Raw genomic sequence first — 13,060 nt, forward strand, 5'->3', positions numbered from 1 at the left:
ACTAGTTTAGATGAATGTCGTTTTCCTGTATACCTTTCTTGTGGTGGGGGAAACATCGAGACAACAGCGCGCGTGCGCGTGCTGGATGATCTTTGTGGCCTCAGTTATTTTTTGACACAAATGATCTTTGTTTTTTGCAACAACTCGGCAATTTTTTAACTGCTGAGTGCGCTTCCGATTGAGACATTGAGTTCTTAGATTAATAGAATCTCTGTTGTAAACTTTGTTGCGGTGCTGCCTGCCCATATCATTTTGGGCACTGCCCAGTGTGGCCAACGCAAAAATTCTTACATGGGAGAGAAACTGAATACAAAACATTTTTTGACAACCCAAAAATTTCCATTCATGTTTTTTCGAGCACTCGGGGATTGTTTACCATGGTTGTTTATACGCGCAAAGAGATTTGCTAGCTTTCCCGGAGCCTAAAAACCACATCCACCCCGGCTCTTTTTCCAACGCCTTTCGTATTGCGTGAGATTTTATTAATGTAAGGAATGACTGCCCCTCGCTTTCTTAGAGATTGACATTCAGGTCTGCGGGTGACAGTTCGGGTAGATTTCAATATTTTCCGCAACACAGCGGCCACAGAAATAAGAACGTAAAGTGGATAGGCAGAACCAATTACCCTACCCAGCTGATCTCTACAACTTCGCTCAGTTTAATGCAGGCGAAATTTAGAGATGGCGCCCTTTAATCACGACATGACTGTTCCTCTTGCTACGAGCGTCGAGAGCGAGGAACTGTACGGAAGCAGCGGTTTATTACCTCTAGGGTCGAACGACTAGGACACACGGCGGAGAGAGAACTTTATGAATCAAGTGTAGGAATATGATGCCGTTTGTACGAACTTCGGGGGTTATATGTGCGTATCGGTGCGCGCGCGCTTGTGTATATAGGCCTAATTTTATTGGTCATTCTCAACATTCCCGCAGTTGCATGCGGCCGTGGTTTGCGTGCGCGCGTGCGTGAGTGTGTGTGTGTGTGTATATATATATGTGTGTGTGTGTGTGTGTGTGTGTGTGTGTGTGTGTGTGTGTGTGTGTGTGTGTGTGTGTGTGTGTGTGTGTGTGTGTGTGTGTGTGTGCGTGTATGTGTATGTGTATGTGCATGTGTGCATGTGTGTATGTGCATGTGTGTGTGTGTGTGTGTGTGTGTGTGTGTGTGTGTGTGTGTGTGTGTGTGTGCGTGTGTGTGTGTGTGCGTGTGTGTGTGTGTGTGTGTGTGTGTGTGTGTGTGTGCGTGCGTGCGTGCGTGCACTTTCATTGGTCTTATTCAACGTTCCTGCGCTCACATGCTGCTGTGGGGGTGATTCAGGTTGAGTCTCGTGTAATATATAAAGCAAAAAGCACATACACCTTGCATGCTGCGGATACAAACTTCACTGTAAAGTGAGAATTGCCTAGTGAGTTGGGAGTTCTACCAAAAGAACACCACCGCACCACTGAAAAACCGGAGACATACAAACCGGACGCTTATATAAAAAAAGCAAACTAAAGCAAAGACGCGCCCTGTAAAAGAACGAGTCGCGAAGAAAAGTATGCGTGAATAATGAACCTTTAGGCTCTTTATCAGAGGTCTAGTGAGAGGCGTTTCCTGGAAAGCTGCGTGACGGGCGTCATGTGGTAGGCGTACCACTTTTAGTACGACTCCTACTTTTAGCCCTGCTTTATAATACTAGGCGAGCTCTTTATTTTTGTTCTTATTCCCAGTGAACAAGTGAACTTGGGAGATGCGCATTATATAGATTGAATAATTGATATCTGAGTGATTTATTAATCCGGCTAGATTTTAACGCTTACTTTATGGAGGGTTGCAAGTTTGGAGCCCTCAATCCATTTCGGCACGCGCACTTTAGCACCTCGTGGCCTAAAGAAACAAAAAAACATAATCAAATAGCCTCCAATCGTGAGACGGATTAAATGGCCATCTTCTACCGAGGCGATTCGGTGGTATGGCATTAAGCAAATTGCGTTCTATCGAACGGTTCACACCCGACCGGTCCCCGTCGACCGGCGCCCCATGGGTATCCGGTAAATTGACGTGGGAGGCGCACACCACGACAACGGGGCCCCGATGTTTCGGGCTGTTGCACTCACCAGTGCATCAATGACGCACAATCTCGCCTCTCGTCCGGGCTCGCACTTATCCCGCAAATCCGATATTTACTTTTCCTCGCTACCGCTCGCTTTACTAAGCCTGCGATGACCAGACACGCACGCCCGCACATACACCTGGAATGCTTTCGAAGCGCCTGAATAGCGCGCCTTGCTATGAAAGGCTCGAATTCCTGAGCAGCAGTGCTAGGAGAGGGCGTCGGGAACAGGTAGCGCCTAAAAAATAATTCTGAGTAGCGGACTGCGCAGGCTCGGAGGGAGAGAGGTTTTTCCAATATCCTGTGAAGGTCAGCGATGCGGCACAGAGCGTAAGGTTGAAAAATAGTTTGCTCTTTAATGCAAAGCGGAAAACTGACGCTGACGTGAAAATTTCCTGGCGGGAGGAGAAGAGGACTTGACAATGCTGGAATGCTTTTACAGCCAGAAGAGATGTATTGCACAAGTCAAGCGGCAGAAATCAATAATATCTGCTATGCGTGCGTCCAAATGATTAACTTCCTTATATAAACACGTTGACGAAGCAGGCCATAAGCATCACTCCGGGGAAGTAGTGGACAGCCAGTACTTGTGCACATTAATGGTGAAAAGTTTGCTTGCAGTCTGACTTTTTTCTTTACCAAGCCATCTCAGAAGCAACTACTAAAAGAGCGACGAACTAAGGCCTCGGTATGGTTCTCCAGTGCTCCTCTGTGATTTTCCAAACATTGCGACAAAAAGGGCACCAAATATTCCAGTTCTTTATTCATACTCATTGCGAAAGCTCTCGAATTTGTGTCTTAGGAAGCATAGCTAATTTGTTACAAACTCTAGCCAAATTGTTGACCACATTGTTGAGACCAAGACACAGGTTGTACATATGTGTCGTGCTTGAACTGTTCGTCTGAATGTCCCTTGGGCACATTATGGAATATCCTCCAACTACTAAGCTCCTGGAACTTCGCCCATACGAGGTCTCAGAGGAAATCCGCCATGGGAGTTCAGAGGAACGGAACGCATTCTCTGTCATTGAAAAGCCGGTTTCAGGAGTTTAGCATGCATTCATTCAAAGCTTCGGAAAACGTCATGATTAAAGAACTCTCAGATTGTGGCTGAAAGCAGCAGTGGCTGTGGAATAGCTTGAAAGGACGCTATAATTCGAAAATAGTCTATAGCCGCCACTTCTGAAGAGATTTAAGAAAGTAGATGATTCTATCTAGTTTTTGTTGCCTTTGCGCAATTGGCATCAAACATTATCAAGTTTCAGGACGGCACTTCGAAAGAAAAGCAACCGTAGCGTCTTACACTGGAGAGCAAGACATGTAGCGTTACTCAGGCTGAGTCAACTCAAGCGTTGTCTTCTTTTTTTCCTTTGCGGTTGGTTCTTCGCACGCAATATAGTCGAGGAAAAGTGAAGAGAGCCATGATGATGGCTTCCTTTTGATAAGTTGTTCGCTATAGTCTATCTGAAAGTGGACTCATAGTGCGTGCATATAAATTCAAGGGGGCACTTTGTTGACCTAAAGTGCGGTGAGGCGAAAGCCTTTAGCGCGGTGTTGCTGGTTAAGATGTTAATTAAGTAAACAATTGTTTGTGAATCTTAAATGCTGAAGACAGTTGAGGGCATTTGAGAGTCATCCGTCTGATTCGACGTTTTTCCGCAAATTCTCTCCAGCGTCGCTATGGTAGAGAAGGAGAACTACAAATAGGTTGGCAGGAAGTAGCGTGGTCCTTAGCACGCTCAGCTGAGGAACAGAAAGATGGTGCTTCTAATCCTATCGTGCACAAACATCATTTTGTCTTCTCGAGTTACTGAAGAGCGTGACATCGGACGGACGCTTTCTTGGTCGCGAGTATGAACCATTAAAGGTTTTCGGCTTAATACTGGCGCGACAGCTGTTATAATCTGTGAGATGGGGCTGCTCGATAATGCGCGTCAACAGCCTGCACTAATTCGGGGATTGCATAAAATAACAAAAAGTAAATGGGATTTCGTAAATAGTTTCCCCAAATACCAAGATTTGCAGCCATCGGAACCAGGAGCTCAAAAGCATATGTGGTGACAAGTGCCTTTGGTTTTTTTCTGCTTTTACTATTAACTGTTTTTCCGGGGTTTACAGCTCACTAGAGACACGAAACCCTTATCATTGTTGTTTTTAATTTTACATCTTCTTGCTATCCGAGAATTGAAAGAGCCCTTAATGTGAAAACCCGCCACGAAGCACCATCTATTGCACTCAAGTTTAGGAATGCTCAACTTAGAGTACGTTCCCAACAAGTAAGTTGAGAAACGGCGCCAGGCGCAAGAGAGGGAATGCCGCACATTCCAGCGGTGCTGTCCGAGCATACGCCCACGCATTCCGCATTCCGCACTGTAGGCGGCGCTGGCACGTGACTCACCGTGCGCGGATGTTTATGAGAAGAATACACCGCTGGCCTTCTCGTCGGGAGAAGCAGCCTTCAGAAGCAGAGGTCGGCTACGTGACCGGCAGGGCGCTTGCACACCGGTTCCCTGACTGGGCCGCATGCCGCCGACTGCGCTGGGTGCAGCCACGGACCTCACATCCGGGCATGTCCGAATAGCAGCACCTGAGATAAAGAACATGACGCACACTTATTTGTGTATTGCGCACAGTACTTTAACTTGGCCTTGCATTTCGTGCTTCAATGGAATCTATCTGAAACTAATAAGGCGAGAGTGGTATGAGATTGGGAATGCGGCGTGGAAAGGGAAACCTCTAAACTAGAAGCATTAGGCTGCATAATGGTGCCTTTCATAACATGTTAATGAGAATTGCTTATTACAACGCTCATCCGTTTGTGAATACCAGAAATAATATGTCAAGATGCAACTTGTGCTTTCTGTAAAAAAACTAGACACGGCATTTTCCATAGCTCGGGTTCTTTTCATGCTTTGCAAGAGCGAACGCGACTGAGCCAATTAATCTTTCAGTAATGTCGTTGTGTACCCGCCGCGGTAGCTCAGTGGTTAGGGCGCTTGACTACTGATCCGGAGTTCCCGGGTCGGCTGCGTTTTTATGGAGGCAAAACGCTAAAGCACCCGTGTGCTGTGCGATGTCAGTGCACGTTAAAGATCCCCAGGTGGTCGAAATTATTCCGGAGCCCTCCAGCACGGCACCTCATATTCTTCCTTTCTTCTTTCACTCCCTCCTTTATGCCTTCCCTGGCGCGGTTCAGGTGTCCGCTGGTAAATGAGACAGATGTTGCGCCATTTCCTTTCCCTAAAACCAATTAATATTATTATTATTAATGTCGTTGTGCAAGTACTAGTGTAGAACGTCGCATGTGAAGTGACGCATTGCCTACGCCCCTCATCGCACCACATCGCTTAAGCGCTCCAGTACTAGACTCATTTACAGTTTTTAGGTCGTCTATTCCCTGACTTTCTTACAGTACAGAAAAAAAGTATTCTGGGTGCAATATTTGAAGCAGATATTCTAAGCTAAGACTCCTCACTAAGCGTCAGCGCACTATTCCAAACACTTTCCACCCAGAGGCGCTACCGACATTTGGAAGCACAGCGGTTCCGTTCATAATTTTACTCTTTCTAAGCGCACATACCTGCAGCGATGGTTTATGCAATAAGCAAAACAAAAACGCGCAATTGTCCGTATTTGCACTTCGAAATGAAACCCGATTCAATGTGCCACACCGCACGAAACATTCGGTGCTATTTTCTTCGTTTACGTTACGCCGATAACTTCCTGTTGGAAGAAGACAAAGTGTACGGCACTAACACGGAACGCTCGCAAAAGTAATGAGCAATACAAGATAGAAGGAAGACTCAAGAAAAAAAAAACGCAATTCTTTTTCTACATTTGGCTGTCTACTTGTAATAGGTTGGAGCCTAGCGCGTGCGTTAGCTTTACGATGAGAACCCGAAGCGGGGATTAGCTAACACGGCCAAGTAGTTAAATATAATCGTGACGACGACGGGCACGAGGTGGTCGTGGGAGGGAAGCGCAACTCGTGCTTGTTTGAAAGCTTGCCTTCAAGGCAGTCGATTTGTCAGGACACATTTAATGTAGGTTATGATTTTTCCATATGCGAAGTCTTCTTTGGACATCTAATTTACGTATTGTAAGCCACTGTTACGCCAGGACGTAGACGAACACAGATACACTGCTCAGCATAAAATTCATGGTGTATGAAACTCCATGCCGGGCCTTTTATTCCGCCACTCGTGCAAGTTGTATTAAAAGCAACTAATCACTACCTCTTTCCCTTATCTGATGTTTGGTATGGTATGGTATGGTATGGTATGGTATGGTATGGTATGGTATGGTATGGAATGGAATGGAATGGAATGGAATGGTATGGTATGGTATGGTATGGAATGGTATGGTATGGTATGGTATGGAATGGCGCGGTGCGGCACGGCTCGGTTCGGTACGGTGCGGTACAGTATACTAAGTAATGCTACGGTATGTCGGTTTGAGTATTCAGCCACTTGATGTGGTCTTTGAGAGTGCAGTAGTGAAGGGCACTGAATTAACGTCGTGCAGATGGGGTAATTAAAATTGCACTGACATAGCCGAGCACATGGGTGATGTTTGCGACGGGTCCACGTTGAAGGGAGGCACATGACAGGCATTTTGCATCTCGACCTTCTGCACATAAGCAGATCTTCGAACGCCTCATCTGGTCAGTTGCGTGAGCTCCATCTAACCTGTGCGGGGTTTACTTTTCTTGACGCGGCCTTGACAACGGCTCAGGCATGCTGTACGTGGCTGAGTAAAGCAAAACAGAAAGATGTTGATTCAAGATAAAAAGTTGTTCATTCAAGATTAGTAATTCTCTGCGAGGCAGTAAAATAAATGTAATAGAAATGGACAACCTTCGACGCGAATGCAAACCATGGGTTTCTTATTTCAAAACGCTCTCAATAACCCCTCCTTCAAAGTTGTTATAATAGCTGCTTGCGCGTCGGCATGCAGTCTTCACACAACTGTATAACCCTTCACCGTTGAACCTTCGAATTTATATCTCAGATGATAACTTATGAGGTTGGCTAATATTGCAAATTTTATTTTTATAATCCGCTGGCCCCTGCTATTTCTATGGTTAATTAGTCGTGGACATTGTGGGTTTCCGACTGGATTGGTCCCATGTCCCTACGGAACGAAAAGGTATATATATAAAACAAAGTACAACCTTGAAGCCGAGACTTCAGTAGAACTAGGGAATAAAATTCAGAACAGTAATTTAATAAAAGGCATTTACTGCTGCAATCTGCCGCGCAGTCATCAGTATTAACCTCTCGTTTCCGTTTCACCTGACCGACTGCAGCACTGGAGAAGGCTCTTCAATTATCGTTGAGATCACTGCAGCGCGAAACACACGGCAAACAGCGCCAATAACAAAAGCGCTACATGCGCTACAAGCCATGTCTGAAATATTTTTGGTTCTTCGCCGGCAGTGTGGGCAGCGACGCAGTCTGTACGCAACCAACTGAACGCTAATCCTCGTGTTTAGAGCTTGAATGTCGTTTAGTTCCTGGTTTGAGCAAAGTCACAAACATTTTTTTTTCACTTGTAACTTCATTGCCGTCGTCGGGCGATACAGTATAACCATCTCTGAGCATTCACCAACAAGTTTCCAGGCAACGGCAACAAGTATATCACGCTAATACATACATAAATAAATGATCCCGGCTTCTGTGCGCGCGTAAAAGCATTCCTACCGTGTAAAACATTTTGGCTCTCCCAAAACCGCATTTCGCCACTCGCTTGAGCGCTAAAAGAACTTCGATATGTGGTAGTATAAAGGCGAAGTAGAAACCGGCTAAAGCGACTCACCCACGGCCTTTAAATTGACTATTGTTTTGCTGCTTCGAATACCGTCATCAAAAGGCAAACGCCAGGAGCGGAGACGCATAGAAGACGGAAGATTACCAAGAGTTGATCGCCTATTGCTCTTTTTCTGGCTAAGTGAAGGCTGTGGCCTCAGAGAAGCGGTCCCGCCCGCCGACAAAGCATGAAAGGCCGCCCATCATATGGCTGTCAAAAAATCGTGCGGTCAGCAGAAGAGAAACAACGGGAGACGGCGGTGCCGTGTTTCGTTCTTTGGCTCTCATCTCCAAGTCAAAGCCACCGAACGGCAGGCGGTCATTCAGCGCGCCTGTTGTAAAAAAAAAGAAAAGAGCATATGACTAAGGGGAAGCGTGGGCTCCAAGGCAAGTGTCTTGAGGCCAATCCCAAAAACGCGGCGCTCGCAGCTCCGTTTCGGTGACGTCAGCGTAACGTTGCTCACGTCACTCGCGGAATACGTGGTAGCGTGTCCTTGTCAGTCATGGGCGATAAATTAAACGTTTGTTGGCAGGTGTGCCGATTGTATAACCTTAATCTCACCGCAACCTTCAGTCAACGCTGACCAGCGGATGTTTACTACTGTGCGTTGTAGTAGCAGGCTGCGGAAGCTTGTCTGTCGCAACCTTCCGCGAATGAACAAGAAAAAGAGAGCGATAATTCCCTAGTAAGCAGTTGTTTCTTCTTCATCTTTCCTCAGAATAAAGACGTATGTAAACGAGGCTTTGACGGAGCATCGTCCGTTCGGGCAGCGCATATTATGAAAAATGAATGTAGCGATCAGTGAGCAAAGTCAAACAAAAATAGCTGACGTTTCGGATTCCGTACAGAACATTTCTTCGCAATAAAGCTTTCTGGGCTACGTATAACCTTTAATTTAAAGGCTGCATAGGACACCTTTATCTAGAATAAGTTATTGTGGACAAGGATTCCGCACGCGTCCCGAAAAGTTAACTGTTTTTGTTTCACTTTCGTAGGTGACCGTTATGTGCGTTTTCCACAATATGCATAAGTGGCTACCAGTTTTCGCCTTTAAACGTGCATCGCTTGGCCACAGCAAGACACATTCTTACTATATATATTACTCATTACTTACTCAAGAGATGTTTTCTTACAGTCACGGTGTCATTAGTAGCGTTCCTTTTTTGTGCACAGAAGGTCATGGTGATTGCTTTCACTCTGCCAACATTTTATGATACCAAGGACAGATTGTTGGGCGTTGTTTTTTATATTAATTTCACGAACGTACAAAGCATGGTATGCCGAAAAAGCAGCCATCAGTTGACCGGAGAAATGTTGAAAATCTATGTATACTTCATTGCAAAATTAGGCAACTATTAACAATAATATACACCTCCAAGTTGCAGCCTTCGGAGCGCACACCCACACGAAAACGTCGCAGCTAGTAATCCTCCAATATTAGCAGCTCATTATCTCAAGTGTTTGCGTCTGTGCCGTCCGTTCGTATTTCCTCATTGGGCGCGTCCATTACATGGAATTCAATGGCGATTCCCCCTCCCCTCCCATTTGATTTGGTGAACACCCTGTGCTTTAGCTCAACCAGAAACTATTTGCCAGAACGCCGCGTTTTCTTGCTGGCATTGCTGCGTAGCCTCCAAGCGCACATGATTTACTCGGGGGCAGATCACATACGCTGTTTTCCTAGTGAGCAGGATTTTTTTGTGAACTTTTACGAGGAATATATACTGAAGCTACATCGCTTCCTTTAAACTGACAATAAGAATCGGTTTTGCAACATAATGAACTGCCGTTTTATACGCCACTAATGCAGCTGTAAGTAAAAAAGTATAATTGATTGCAATTATTGATATTATTAGCCGACGGTTATGTTTGCATTTTTTATACACACTTTGACCAGCAAATGAGCTAAAGAATTGGCGTTCTTCTGCCATACACTACTCTTTAAAAACCAATCTGCAGTAAGAAATGACACCTTGCTTGACGTTGACGTTGTTACGTGAATTGCATCCCGTCAGGAGGATGTTTTTTTTTAAGTGATGTTGATTTCCTCAGGGCATAAAAGGGTATGAAATGAGGGATGACAAGGATGCCTAAATAATTGAACAAAGGTTGGCTGATTATTTAAAATTAAAGAATGAACGATGATGTGGTCTTTGTGTATAAACGATACAAGAATCCGGATAGTACGGTGAGACACACTCTACGTTAATCACAGCTTTTTTTAATCACGAAGTTAAGAGTGAAAAAAATTTACCGAAACTAACGGTATATAGTCCACAACTACACATGTTAAAAATGAAATCTCGCGCTTTGTGGACTGTCTGTATACAAGGATTATATATTATTTTTCTTTTCTATATCGGCGAATATGCATGGCATTAAACTGTCGACGCTTATTCTATTAAATGTTTTATGGTACTTGCGGTGTCCTTACAAGAACATTTTTGGCGCTGTTTGCAAACCTTGCTCCTGCGAGCTGTGCACCCGATGTAGATAATCTAATAGAAAATATGTTTGCAAAAACCGCTCAGCCGTGCCGTCTAAACACCGTGTGCAAACTGAATATTGAAAATGAAGGTACTTCTCTTTGGCAACTCTAAGCGGCTGAGATTACTTAAACGTGCACTGAACCACAAATCGTGCTTCTTGCAGTGCTCCAAGCTGGCTGCCCAGATCGTGTGCTATGAGAACTGATGTTAAGAATGCTTCACATCATTCCTTTCTCAATGGATATTGGTGGTTATGAAATGAACAGCGATCATTCCCAATTACAAGACTCTGTTACGTGTGACCACCCTGCTAACTTGAGAGCCTCTCTTACGGTTCGCTGGGTACCTCTGCTTATATTTTATATACAAAAATAAAAGTCCTTTTCCCACGCACTTTGTCACCGAATATGATGGAAGCATTTCCTCCACTCACGGCCCTCTGCTAAACGCTGTGATGAAAACGCAGTGTCCATAAAGCGACGTCTCAATTCGCTTTCTCCTTTCGAAACCAGCTGCGCGAGTTGTCTCAAGAATAACAATCAACCGTACGCCGACTTCGGGCTAGAACTGAGAACGGCTTTCCATCGCAGCGGTGCCCGCACGGCGTTATCGCACCGCAGCGATCAGCGAACGAAGACAGGTTTGGCGCCTCTCTGACGCCGTAGCCTTCGAAACACCGGCGCCGGCCACTTCGTGCTCACCGTGATCGTCTTGTCGCATTCCAGAGGCACGTGGCGCACATCGGGCCCTGCTGCTACCCCCCGCTGCGGAACGTGTGTTTTCCACTGCTACGTGTAGTCGGTGAAATTTTTGCGAAACCTCAGGTAGCATAAAGCACGTGCCATTTTGACAGCTTTTTAACGATGTGTAGACAGCCTGTTTTTGCAGGAATAAATACCGATGCGTACGTGCAGGTGACTGCTGTCAAAATTCAGACTCCCGGATGTACTTGTTGGGAGGCAAAAAGAAAAAAACCTCAACAATAATTAAGGGAGTTCGACAGTAAAGGACATCAACATCAGCCTGATAGCCAGCCACTGCAGAACAAAGGCTCCTTCCATATCTCTCCAACTACCCTGTCTGGAGCTAGCTTGGGCGACCTTATCCTGAAAACTTTCTGTTCTGATCCGGCCACATTAATTTCTAACGTCCTCTGCTGCGCTTGTGATCGCTTGCAAAGCATTCCGTAACCTATATAAGGGACCACCAGTTATCATACTTTCTCATTGCATGTCCTGCCCATGCCCATTTATTCTTTACTCCGATAATGTTGTCGTTTATCAGTGTTTGTTCCCTGACCCTTTCTTCCCTCTCCCGATCGGTTAAATCACGTATCATTTTAATCTCCATAGCTCGCTGCGCTGCACTCAGTCAACAGTGCACGCTATTCATTCCAAATAGCCACGCAGTGCGTAAAGGTACTAGTAACTCGAGTATGAAAAAGAACAAGAAGTTTGCACACAAGAATGAACCCGTTTCTTACTTCGTCTAGACGTCAATCGTTTCATATTCATTATTCGTCCAGTGGAAACTGCTTCCAACTACGGAAAAGTGTGCATTTCTCTACGAAGTAATCTTCGGTTGAATGCAGATAATGTGTTCTCTTTCATAGTGAAGCTGCCTGTACACATATTATTCCAAAATATACACCGAAATGCGAGACGTTCGCTCGTGACAAACAGGAGAAAACTATTGTATCCCAAATTTTTGTCAGAGGCAGCGCGGAAGCCATGACTGTTTGCGCTTCCCAACAGCTGATAGCTCCGCAAGCTTGTCCTGCGTAAGGACTGCCTGTTTTAAAGAACCAGCAGGTATTCTCTTCTTTACCTGGATGAGAGACATCTCTTTCCGCAATATCAAGTGCAAAATAGAGTGGGACAACATAACATCTCAACATTTGTCTGCTTCTTTTGACTGCACAGAACTGTCGTCAGCAATTCCGTCAGTGCGATATTTTCTCTTTCAAGCGTGCGACCCACCATTTATCCAGTCTGTGCAAAAAAAAACTTAAGTAGCCAGTATCGAAACTCTTCACGTACAGGCTGTTCGCGAACGCTTCCCCAATATTGTGAAGTGCCGTTGAAACTCAGCGTCATGAGACTCAAGGTCACCTGTAGGCGAGAAAAATTTATTGCCACCCCCAAATGCAAGCGCGCCGCCGAGATGCTTATCGGGGTGGACTCTCGTGCATATAGTGCCGAAAAAACGAAACATTAGCGATGCAACCTTCGTACCTTATTGGGCCACGCAGGAGGCCGACGTCGCGCTAGCGTCATCGGTGCGCCAGGCTTTGCCGGCGTTCATTAGTGGCGCCGACGCTATCGCATGTCGACATCTATGCCCGACTGAATATCCTGCGGCGTCTATTACGACGGAAACGCTCACTATCCCGAATAAAGCGCGAACATCTAAATCAAGTTCCGGGCGAGCGGAAGCCGGCGGAAGCTGGTGTGGCGGACACTAACGTATGGGCGGTGGTCACACTGTGTAGAGCCGCTCGCAAACTTTGCACTTATGTTCGAGCATGTGGCATGAAATGACACTGTCGTCAAGCGGCGCTGGCCGCGTTGTCTGAGACCATGCTGCACGGTGTGCTTAGGGCACGTGAATATAACGGAGAAACGGTCTCGCACCCAGCGGCCAACGCTGTGTGGCACCCATTCACGCATTC

General features: G+C 45.7%; 1 protein-coding gene across 5 annotated transcripts in view; it reads right to left on the reverse strand.

Moving 5' to 3' along the window:
* LOC144124882 (calcitonin gene-related peptide type 1 receptor-like) overlaps window positions 1-13,060 on the reverse strand; it is a 91,007-nt gene that overhangs the window by 40,029 nt on the left and 37,918 nt on the right. For 3 of the 5 annotated variants that reach the window (XM_077657817.1, XM_077657818.1, XM_077657819.1), the window contains exon 2: window positions 4,491-4,679. The exons of 1 other annotated variant lie outside the window; for it this stretch is intronic. The gene's annotated coding sequence lies outside the window, so the exon portion shown is untranslated. Of the gene's footprint in view, window positions 1-4,490; window positions 4,680-13,060 lie in introns of those variants that run through there. One more of the 5 variants, XM_077657815.1, reaches the window with a different exon arrangement.

Source organism: Amblyomma americanum, chromosome 3, assembly GCF_052857255.1.
Source record: "Amblyomma americanum isolate KBUSLIRL-KWMA chromosome 3, ASM5285725v1, whole genome shotgun sequence".
NCBI classification, from domain to species: Eukaryota; Metazoa; Arthropoda; class Arachnida; order Ixodida; family Ixodidae; genus Amblyomma; species Amblyomma americanum.